This window comes from Macrobrachium nipponense, chromosome 20, assembly GCF_015104395.2.
Source record: "Macrobrachium nipponense isolate FS-2020 chromosome 20, ASM1510439v2, whole genome shotgun sequence".
In the NCBI taxonomy this organism is placed as follows: Eukaryota; Metazoa; Arthropoda; class Malacostraca; order Decapoda; family Palaemonidae; genus Macrobrachium; species Macrobrachium nipponense.
Window position 1 is genome coordinate 14,132,199 of NC_061089.1, and position 8,774 is coordinate 14,140,972.

Below are 8,774 nucleotides of genomic sequence, written 5' to 3' on the forward strand. Positions count from 1 at the left end.
CAAACTTTCCTGGAATTTTGTAATCTGAAGATAAAGCAGTTACAGAAATGGTTGGACAAGGCAGGTATTAGTAACTTTGAAGATTTGAAGTCTCTCCTGTTGTTAGAAGAATTCTTGCGGAAGATACCAATTAACATTGCTATCTATATTAAGGAACGAGGAGCAAAGAAACCCAAGGAAGCAGCTTTGTTGGCGGATGAATACTCCCTAATTCATAAAGGACACCATAAACAGAAAACTTTCGTCGATAATAAGGTATGTTCATTTTGTAAAGAACGTGGACATTTAATTTAAGATTGTCCTAAACCTCGGTGTAAAAGTTCTCACCAACAAACTCCTCCTAAAGCAAACTCTCCACCTAATACGGGGAAAAATGATACATCTAAACCAACTGAACATAAGACGATGCATTGTGAAATCAAGGAAGACGGTTTTGATTACTTCAAGTGTCAGGGTAAGGTAAAAGACAAACCTGTTACAATTCATCGTGATTCAGCATCAAGTAAAACTATTGTAAGTTCTAATATGAAATCCTTTATTACTTCTACAAACAGGTTGATCACAGTTTCGGATCTCACAAGTGAATCGGTACTTCCCCTTGTAACAATTCCTTTAACTAGTCCTTATACTGGCGGAATAGTGGAAGTTGCCTACTTGGATAATGAATTCCATTGCAAAGAGGTGGACATTTTGATGGGTAATGACTTGGCTAAAGGTAAGGTACATACCAATCTGGTAATACAATCTCCTGAAACATATGTTGAGGACCAGTGTATCATTGTAACTAGGTCACAAGCATCTCAAGGAGAATCTAAGAGTGGTGTCATACCCAGTAAATCTGTCCTTAGCTAGGTAAGTAAGGCAACTGACATGCTTAACATTTCTGCTGAAGATTTTGAGAAAGCACAAAAAGTAAATGATTCTATTCAACAGTTGTTTGAGAATGTTAGAAACAGAGCAGACGAAGAGTGCAAAACTCCTTACTTTTATCTAGAATATAAAGCTATCTTTACAGAATCCCCAGGTAAATGTACTGTTGGACAACACGACTTGATAATAAGACCTGACGTTTCGCCTATAAGGCAGCCCTTTTACAGAATTTCCAAGAGCAAGTTAAACATTCTAAAGGCAGAAGTAGACTATTGAGTAGAGCATAATCTGGTTACTCCTAGTGTTTCACCTTGGGCATCCCCATGTATATTGGTACCAAAACCTGATGGAAAGTTCCGGACGTGTACTGATTACCGGAAAGTTAATACAGCAGCTATTAAAGATTCTTTTTCAGACATCATTGATAATGTCAGTAATGCAACCTTTCTCACACAGATTGATTTAATGAAAGGATACTACCAAATAGAACTTACTGACAGAGCTAAAGAAATCTCCAGCTTCATCACCCCCTTTGAATTATATTCATACAATGTTATGCCATTCGATATGTGTAATGCTCCTTCAACATTTCAACGAATAATGCAATTTGTACTCCAAGGCATAGAGGGAGTCCATGTCTACCTGGATGACATTGTGGTTACATCAAAAACATGGGAAGAACATCTTAAGAAGCTTGAAGAAGTATTCAAGAGATTAAGGTCAGCCAATCTCACAGTCAACCTGGGAAAAAGCAACTTCGGTAAAGCAACGGCAACATACCTCGGACATACTATTGGAAATGGTAAGGTACTTCCAAAACAAGTTAATATCCAAGCCATCATTGATTATCCTGTACCCAATAACAGAAAGTCATTGTGCACATTTTTAGGAATGACTGGGTTCTATTCTAAGTCTTGTCCTAACTATTTTCAGATAACCGGACCCCTATTTGTTCTAAATACTTTCAAACGGACAGATCAGCATCAGACCATCTTTAACCAATTAAAAACCTTCCTTATAAATTATCCAGTTTTAAGAGCTCCTAACTTAGACAAACCTTTCTTTCTCCACGTGGACTCTAGTAACCGTGGATACGGTAGCGTCTTACTCCAAACCATCCAGGAGGACTTGGGAGATGTGCCACCCTTCGACCACCTGTTCCCGATTTGCTACCACTCAGGACGTTTTACGGGTGCTCAAATCAGGTGGCCCACCATCGAAAAAGAATTGTTCAGCATTGCAGACGCCATCCTACACTTTAAACCATATGTGGCAGGCCAACACCAGACTGTCATCTACTCTGACCATTTGCCTTTATGTTTTTTGGAAAGGGCTAAATTCACCAACCTAAAACTTTTAAGATGGTCTTACATCCTTTCTTTAGCCAAAGCCAAAATAGTTCGAATAAAAGGAGCCATTAATACCCTAGCTGATGCCCTGTCGAGGATGGAGGAGTAATGTAAACTTTTTGTCAATTTTTCTACAGGTAGCGGACTCTTAACACCCGGGGAATATGAGGATCTGCTACCCTCTATTTAACGATTCTTTCGTCCGCTATTCTGCCAAGTATCTTCAGCGTCATCTAGGAATAGCTGCAGCCCCTACACTCTACGCCATCTATTGACTGCTGAAGAAATCTTATCTTTTTAAACCTCCAGTATCATCGCCTGGGACATTCATCCATGGAATTTTTGCATAGTTTCTAGTAATTAAAATCCTTTGTTTATGATAAGTTTACTTCGGACGTAAACGTTGGGGACAAACTAAAAATTAACGTTAAAACGTATGGTTTTTTTACGTTGGTGCAACGTTAGTTCAGTTACTTAACTTTGAGGTAACGTTAACAAAAAACGAACCAAACAGTAACTATCAGGCAACTATATATTTATAGTATATATATATAGTATATTATATATATATATATATATATATATATATATATATATATATATATATATATATATATATTATCTATCTATATATATATTATATATATATATATATATATATTATTATTATATATAATATATTATATATATTATATATATTATCTATATGTGTGTATATATATATATATATATTATATATATATATATATATATATATATATATATATATATATTATATATTATATTATATTATATATATATATATATATATATATATATATATATATATATATATATATATATATATATATATATATATATATATATATATATATATATATATATATATATATATATATATGCATATATATTATATATTTATACATTAAAATCATTCCTGCAGGTGAATAAAATATAAAATAAAGTGTTCCACCTGATTTTATTCTACAAAGTATAAAAGTACACAGTGAGATACATATAGTGGCAACTACATGGTAGGTAGAGGGACTTCCAAGAACAATATATGCGTGTATCAGGCTCACTCAGCCCCACAGAAAGACAGGGATTAAGCAGGAGACAAGTGATTTATTTTTAATATCTTTAGTTTGAGTTTCAATTGTATTAAGAACAATTGGCAATTTTCTCAAAGCATTGCTCATGTTAGTTGTGATTTTTTTCTTTTTTAAAGTTTACATTGGTGATATAGAATGACAATGACAATCACTGAAGTACTAAATAGGCTACTTTGTACAGCCTACAGAAAAGTTATCTTTTTGTCATTATTAGCAATAAATAGAAATGACATTACAATTTTTCTATTTAGCCTTACATTAATAGATATAAAGGTATATTGCTGTAGATGAAATACAGCTATATAATGATATGAAAAATGTACGATAATTTTAATCAAAATACGATAATTTGAAGAGGTTTGGTACGATAATTTGGTCTGATACATCTGGGAACCCTGATTAAACATCACATTACAACACCTTACAAAAAAAAAAAAAAAAAAAAACATGCAGCAAAATTATATAATTGTTTACTTTCAATTCTTCACTGATAGCCATTACTAATCATCAGTATTACATCTATGACATTGAAATGGAAAAATATGGCAAAAAGATCACTGTTAATAATCATCAGTATTATCATCAATGAAAACGAAACTAAAAGATCAGTACTATACTGTTTATGAAGGACTCGCTAATTGTTCTTTATCATCACATTATAATAACAATAAAAACGAAAAATATGTATACAGAAAAAAAAATGACTTCACTGCCTTATTCATCATCTTGGGAACATGTGAAGGGAGGTAGTTTAACCTAAAGAGTTATGAATAGGTCAGGCAGAGGTGTGAGGGCTAAGGAACAGTATCTGAGATCAAGGGATGGACATGTGGAAAGAACATATGATGAATCACTCCACACAGTTCAGAACATATGCTATTTAAAATGTTTCCATAAAAATAAATGGAAATACAACTAGATATCATAATTACACAATTTGTATATGAACATAATTACACAATTTGTATATGAATGTCATGTAGAACCTTCTTATTATTGCACACCTTAGCCTAAAAAATAACTAATTATCTATGATGCCTTACTCCCACTCCGAGGGTAGGAAGACCAAGAATGAATGGAAACACCCACGATGTTAAACTATATGAAGTCTACAAATTTATTCATAATTCTGTCTACAAGGATAATACATCATTTTTCAATATCTCAGTTAACTATTCCACAGGCGTTGGACAAATAAATTTATATATAGGGACACTATACTGTACTGTAACCAATTAAAGAAAATGACTCAACTTATAAAATGCAGTATATAGTAGTACAGATAATTATCAATTTACACAAGAATTCATGAAGAGGGAGCACAAGTCACAAGCATGTAAAAAAGTTTATGGGGTTATGCAGCATTTTAGGTGTCAGAAAAGAGGCGGATGGAGAGGCCTCGATCTCCTTTGGTTTTGATCTTGGCTTTAACTTCTCCCCTCCTTCCCCATGTGGTGCAAATTTGAGGACGGCCGCAAGAGCATCATCTATCACGATGTCAGCTTCCTTATCTTGTTTGGGTAGAAATCTTATGGCATTACCTGAAGAAAAAAAATTATATATGAAGTATGTGAAGAGAACAATAGTGAGACTAACCAAACAAAATTAAAAAATACAATTAATAAATAATGAAAAAGGAAAGGTATAAAAAAACAATTCAAAAATATATAAAGCCAATATTAGGAAATACAATCGTTCAACCCAGACACACCCCAACATCCATACTACAACAATCAACAACTCTGACATATGTCCCGACACAACAATCACACTTCTCAATAAGTAAAAGGGAGTCCTGGGCTTAGGACTAAGATGCAGCATTAACTATAGTTTTCTACCCACCTTCTGCCTCTCCCAATGTGAAATAGTACATTAAATTCATGATCATAAGCTTAATATAAGTCTAAATTAATTGTGCAACAAATTAATATTATTACTGATATTATTATATTAGTACTTGTAACCTGTTTGTCATGAATATGGAGGCGATGATCAATTTAAGGGCTGTAAGAGATCCGGGCTCCCTGGGGAGTTGCATTATGCAGATGACTTGGTATTAAAATTGTGGAGAGCTAAAAGGAAATTCATGAAATGGAAGAATAGACTGGAGTCCAAAGGTTTAGCAGTGAATAATGTAGGTAAAACTATTTGGTTATGATCAATGTTGTGGGTGAGGGACCATTGTAGTTAATGGAAAGTGGCCTTGTGCAATGTGCAAGAAGAGGGTTGGTAGCAATCAGTGATGGACAAATAGTCTAAAATATATTTAAATCTTGAATAATGCCTCCCAACAGTATGCAGGTACCACGTACATTATTTGAAACTTGAATGCAATTAATAATAAATGATAAATAAAATAATAAATACTTACTACGAATTAAGCGAGACTTCTTTTTCCTTCTTGCCCCCTTCAACGAATACTTCCCCATCAATTTCTTTTGTCGTGAGGTGTCTCATGACCCCTCAGAGGATCACTGTTTTCTCATCTTTATTTGCAGATACTAAAGCCAACTCAGTAACCTGACTAGATAAATGAAACAATGATTAGGGTAGGCTACAAAAAACAGAGATTCACGATTTGCAATATAATGAGAGGAGGCTTAAGATAAATCTATGGCAAGGTAAAATGAAGGTACATTCCAGAGTATTTGGTAAAACTCATGAAACCGTATCCCATGCAGTATTTAACAGAAACTAATATTAATTTTCCAAAAGGAAAAACTTTAGTCTTTGTTGTTAAAGGCTCTATAATGCTGACTTCATTTTAATTCTGAATGGTGTAATTCCATTGGCAACCTGTTTTAGTTTTGTTTTAAACCCTACAAAGTAATGTATTGAAACAAATAAGTAAATGGGTACCCATATAAAGAAATATATATGCTTACCATTGACCTTCAATAAGGCTTTTCTGAGTGTTTTTTCAAACTGTTCCACTTCCTCTTCAGAAGTCAGAACGGTGGGGAAAAGCTGGTTTAGATTTTTTCTAGGGTCATCATCAAAATTTCTATCTCTAACTGCTTCCAAAGTTTCATCTTTAAACTGGGATGACGCCCTCTTAACCTCTTCAGTCTCAGATTTTACCAAGTCAATTTTACTTTCAAGACCTGAAATGTATAATATACCTAGAATTATAAGAGGAACATGAAATTAGAAACAGTATATCTTATTTTATTCTTATCTCCGACGCCCTGCTGTACCAGGGAGCTCCCAACTAGGGGACAGGACACGACAGCGACTAGAGTTGGAAAAGGCAACAAGACGTTGAGAGACGAGATACAAAAGTTTGCAGGCAAAACAAGGCAAAAATTGGCACAGTCCTGCAATTCATGAAACAGGTTGAGAGCCTTTGTTCAGCAGTGACTCCTACAGGCCAATGAGAAAAAAGGCCTCCTAAAGTCTTTGCTTACTCAAAAAGATAAATCAAATAAAAATGGCAAGGTAAATCCTCTTGAAGGTGAATTTGTAATATCACTTACTATCTTAGCATTTACGTTACTTTTTTTACACACTAATATTCACTCTGTAGGTATATGTATTTCTAACCATTGTTCACTCTCAGTCGAGTTTTTACTTTATCATCATTTTCACTTAACAACTCTAAGATCTCCAAGAAGTTACCTTTATTTGGACTATCCACATCTTCTTTATGGCCCCTGTGCGCAATCTTTTGTCTTGCTGTCAGACAGAGGACTCTAGCTACTTGTTTGATATAGTGTCTGTTATCAATTATCGTTTTCTCATGGGCAGATGTACGGGCAGCTGCTACTGTACTTCCAGATTTTATGCGTTGTTTAAACTCTTTCTATGCACAGAAAGCTGCCATTTGATAATCACTACGCCGATGTGGAGCAAACCCAGCCTCTTTTTCATTTGCTTTTTTCCATTGACGGTGTCCAGTAGCTGAAGGAACGATGCTTTTTCCCAAACCTCGTTGAAGGGGAAATGACCTGTGATGGCTGAGTTGGACTCGTTGTTCTTCCTTTGCTTATGTCGTCAGGTCGTAGAACTGAATGTTTTTGTTCAGAGGCTTTTGGAATACATGATGTTCCTGGTGTCACTGATGCTGTAATACCTATATGCTTCCCCTGTCAATGTCAACTGAGTCAGTTTCACTAGCAGATTCAGCAGAATCTAACCATATGTCTTTTTCATAGTCTGCAGTGCTTTGTGTGTCATCAGTGGTTTGACGTTTCCTACTTGAAAGAGAAGGTTCATTCGGATCATCGGCAGTTAACTGCCTTTTAAAGAAGCTTTTTATGTTTGCTTGCATGATATAAAACTGATGTTCGGGAAGGTGACTTGGACTAAGACTATATCTAGAAAGTAGAGAAAATGCACAATAGAAGTTGCTTTATTGCATCAGAATAGTGTGATGAAATATAATCTTAACTATACTTTTTGCAAATAGAAATGATTGCACTCTAGCTATGTCACACGATCATTTGTAAAATCAGTTAAGATGCGATAGCATAAATAAAAGAATACATAATACACACACACAACACACACACATATATATATATATATATATATATATATATATATATATATGTGTGTGTGTGTGTGTGTGTGTGTGTGTGTGTGTGTGTGTATGAACATAAACTAATACAACTACTACTGCTGCTGCTCTGAATAATATCAATAACAACAAATACACACGCTTACACATAGGCTATCTATCTATCTATCTATGTATATACTTATATTATATATAACGTATATATATATATATATATATATATATATATATATATATATATATATATATATATATATAATCATAAGTGGGTTGTCTATAAAAGTGAGTGCTGGTATTAACTGGATAAACGTGTTAAATTACACAACCGAACCCTTAATATCCATAATACCTTATTTAAGATTGTCTCCAGTTTGATAAAAGGATTAGTTTTATTTTTGTGTCTTTAGTTAATTTACATAGGTGAAAACTTCTTACAGCACTAAATAAATGGCCCTAAGCAAAGCAAGCCTTTCCTTAGAGCATACTGCCTATAACATTGAAAAGTTGCGTTTATGCACTTGCTATTAAACTATCAAGGACGAAAGAATGACAGCATTACTACAAAGAAAAATAGAAACGAGCCTGAAACGCTTGTAACATAAATACCTGCCGTGTCTCGGTGACTTTCTTATTAACACGATCGTGTACAAACGATTTACTTATTCACCAACAGGAACTGCACTGTCACTAGGGATGGGCAAGTAACCGCTAATTTTCGTTACCGGTAAAACCGGTAAAAAATTTACTGTTACCGGTATTACCGGTACTTACTGGTGAAAATGTATTTCACTAGCAAGGCGATCGCGAGTGGTATGTTGGACTGTTGCTAAAATGGTATTCCCGGCAATGCAAGTAGGTAAATGGTAAGATGTCAATGTCAACTGAGTCAGTTTCACTAGCAGATTCAGCTGGATTCCTACAATA